The sequence below is a fragment of the Thunnus maccoyii genome, chromosome 13 (assembly GCF_910596095.1).
Source record: "Thunnus maccoyii chromosome 13, fThuMac1.1, whole genome shotgun sequence".
Classification (NCBI taxonomy): domain Eukaryota; kingdom Metazoa; phylum Chordata; class Actinopteri; order Scombriformes; family Scombridae; genus Thunnus; species Thunnus maccoyii.
Genome location: NC_056545.1, coordinates 2819873 through 2824185, shown reverse-complemented (window position 1 = coordinate 2824185; position 4313 = coordinate 2819873).

The window sequence follows — 4313 nt, the reverse complement described above, 5'->3', positions numbered from 1 at the left end:
ACCGAAGAGCAGAGAACAGGGAGAAAACATTACACTCTTCTCCTCATTTCTCAGTTTATACATCTCCGCCCTCTCTCCTCCGCATCTTAATCCCTCCCACCTGAGATACGAGCGGAAGAGGCGAGGACACACACACACACACACACATTGAATGCTTGGTCTAAGTGTTCTGTCAGAAAAACTGAGGCAATCCAGGAGACCAGTAAACAATCTTTAATAATGTGACAACAGCCTGTTGTGGCACTAAAACTGTCTCACTGGCAGCATTTCATCACATTTCTCTATGTGGTGTTTGTTTCTACATGCAGTCTGTAAGTTTAAGCCGTTACAATTAATTATAATGAAATAAATCATTATATATAATTATTAATTAATTAAGCAGTAATGCTTCAACAGTGAGCAGTATGCTCTACACAAAAGAAAAAAGTGATTATTGATCAATCTCAGATTAAACTGAGAAAACAACAGCACAGATACAATCCTCTAATCATCATTTTCCTCATTGTTGTCATGTAGAAATTTAATGTTACAGTTTTATTGGGAAACTTGCTTGTTAGGCTCTAATTTCCACTGTGGAAGTTGTCTCAAGGCAGTAGACTCGTCATGCTGAGTCTCTGCATCTTCATAATGAAGCCGCCAACCAGACAGTTTATTCACTTCTTACAGCATTGACAGTGAGACTTGCAGTAAAAAACCTTCTTACTGCCCTTAAATCATTACTAAGGCTTAAATATCTGCCAATAATATGAATATAAATCTACCTGCATCACACTTTGCACAGGTTAAACAATATTTTAGTCCAGTGGGCTGATTCATGTAGGTTCCATCAGTGCAGGACAGACAGGATGTGCTCCTGAACTCTGTGCAATCTATTTTTGGTCATGATTTTTATCCTGGCAAACCATATTTCACCTCGTACTACAGGTTCATGAGGCTCATTTATGTCTCTCAGCCCCTGAACATAAACCAAGCATGAATATTTCATTTCTATTGTATGTTTTTTCTAGAAGACTACATTCTTTTTTAGAAATGTTAACATTTGATGTACTGTACCAGAGTTAGCTTACAGCTAATTTTCATCTGCAGCCCTTTATAATTAAAACATAAAACAGCACAATAATAAATAGTACAAAGCAAAAAACACACCGGACACATAATACAAAATACAAAGCTACACACAATAACACATCACATACACCCACAATGTTGAGTAGAAATTAATAATATAAACTTCTTTACACAGTCGCTGTGTTCTTCTTTAATATTTTGTTATCGACAACAGGATGACGTCAAAGTGCGGACAGGTGAACTTCCTTAAACTGCGCATGACAGCTGAAACTATAGTTTGTTATTTTGAGTGATAAATGTTAGTTTGGTACCTTCATGAACATCCGACAACACTGTCCGTCACATGTGGTGTAACTTTACTCCTTTACTCGAACACATTATTGTACCGTGAAAGCAGCGAAACACATCAAGAATAAACCGTTGAGAAATAACCTTCATGAACCGCGTTTAACTAAAATGGCGTTTAGCTTCCGCCAGAGAGGACAAGGCCTGACGATACTTCAGAATCAGACAAGTTCAACTAATTTGCGGCACTTACCAGCAACGATGAAGACATGTTACCACCTTATTCCATATAGTCTTGAGCCATTTAGTTCAGTGTGTTTTTTAACAAAATATTCAGAACAAGAGTCAAAAGACTTCGAACGTTTCAGGAAAAGAAAGTCGGACGAGCGGCAGTAGAAAGGAGGGAGGAGCTGATGATAGAGATCATAGTCCAGTGATCCATGGAGTTTATCATCTGTATAAAAGATGTCCAATTCCATCATATAGCTACGGCAGCCTGTCAGAGACCTTCGGGACTAAATCCACTTAGAGACAACCAGCAAACTGTAAACTTTCTTCACCAGTTAAGGCTCACAATAAGTAAGTATGCGATTTAAATAGTCTGAAAACTATACAGCAAAGAAAAGAAGACAAGAGTCCCAGATGGCTGCTGTCACTGGTCACACCTGATGTAGACTGACCGAAGAGCAGAGAACAGGGAGAAAACCTTACAACCCTCTTCTCATTTCTCAGTTTATACATCTCCGCCCTCTCTCCTCCGCATCTTAATCCCTCCCACCTGAGATACGAGCGGAAGAGGCGAAGCAACAGGCATTTAACAAAATGAGACATCCTCGCTTCAAAGCCGTCATGTCAATAAAATAGAACATGCGGCAGAGCTGCATCATCTTTAAGAAGTCAACAATAGTCCTGCACAGATGATCAGTAACCTGGATAATGTTATAATATTACAGGGATATTAATAACCAGGTTATAAAGTCTTAAAAGGGAGCAGAGAATGTACATGTGAGATATATATATATATATATATATATATATATATATATATATATATATATATATATATATGTATATATATATATGTATATATATACATACACACACACACACACACACACACACACACACAGATGTAACACTTGAACTCTTTCATTCCTTTTCAGCCTGTACATAAGTTCTGTAATTCTGTTTGACTCTTTGACCGATACCTTCTACACTTTGAAAAAGTTTAACACAAAAAGTGACGATAAGTTTTAACACACAGACATGTTCCACCTCTTTCTTTCAAACTTTCATTTACTCCTAAATTTTCCAAAAAACCCACAAATTCCACAAAACCATTTAAAAAATTATAACCTCACGTTCATTCATACTTTGAATGTAGAGACTACATTTGTTTACATACATTTCTTTTTCGTACATGGATGATTTTTTAGAAATGATTTAATGTATGTCTAGTATGTAGATGAGTCTTAAGTCGGTCAACTCTTTGATAGCTTCTACACATTCTTTGAAAAACAGAAGAAGTAAAGTTAAGTCAGAAATGCTCCAACTCTTTCACTCACTTCTTTCACTTTGGTGCTTCTCTTTTTAAGTTTTGTCCATATTTTTTTCTCTCTTGTGGTGAACTCGTCATAACGACTAAAAGAAGGAAATATCTTTGAGAAAGTCTGTAGACGATGTTCCATTCAAGTCTTTTGTTGCTGTTGTGCACAGGTCAGCATTTAATGACTTTAGAAGTGAAAAACATTATCTGATAATGTTGCTGATTACCATCAAAGTTATTTAGTTAAAATACTGAATTATGTACAGTTGAAAAAATGCCTGAAAACAGGTCAGTGTTTAATAGTTTGTTAATCTGGTGTCTTATATCATGACTTCAAAAAAAGAAACATATATTTACATGAAACATTGTCAAAGGGTTATGGTTAGGAAGGGTTACACCCTCTTAAAGATCTTTCCTTCTGTTTCTGTCACACGTAGAAATATTTCAGCTGTAACATTTAAAGTTTGTAATAACTATTATAGTTTTATTATTTAAATTTCATTTGAAATTGTTTCTGGACATGAAAAATATCTTAAGGTGGATCAATTAAGTTGATCTTATCTTATAATGTCTGTAAAAGAAGGAAAGGGTTTCAAGAGGGTCTGAAGGCTGTTTCAGTCAAATCCTTTTTATTGTTGTACATATGTCACATTTTAACGAGGAGGACAAACTTTCATTCTATTTCTTATCGGAATCAGTTTAATTATTTCAACATATTACAAGTTTGGAAGTAGACGTTTTGGGTGGTACACTGCATTAGGGTTAGGGAGGGTTAGACCTATTGAGATCATTTTACTCAGAATGTAAGTTGAAAGAGGAAGAGGAGTTTTACACATCAAGTATCTTTACAGGTACTACTGCATATGTATAAAAAAGTTGTATAAAGCCTGTTGTGGCTCCAGAGAGAGCTGTACAAAGTCTGACAAATTCCCTCAAGTGAATTAAAGTTGATACAGCTTAAAAATGGAAACATTTATTTCACTGATGAGTAGCAGCACTACAATTTTTAAAAATGATTTCAAAAAGTCATGAAAAGTATGAGTGGTGATGTCATCAGCATTTGTATCAGTAGTATTAGATATTTAAGCTGTTGTCTCTGTACTAGTAAGAGACTGTAAGCAGTATTAGTAGCTGTGATGGACGTCTCGCTGGCTCCTCAGAATCAGGAGTGATAACATTACTAACAACTAATAGATGGACTAGTACAGTAGTAGCCCTTAAAGTGTTTGTAATAACTAATTGGATGTGAATAAGTTCTTTTGGCCTAGTTGTGTCCACATTGTTTTCTCTCTTGTGCTGAACTTGCCTTAATGACTTTGTAAAAGAAGGAAAGATCTTTAAGAGGGTCTGTAGACAATCTTCCATTCAAATCTTTTTTACTGTCCACAGCTCAGCATTTAATGGCAATAGAAGT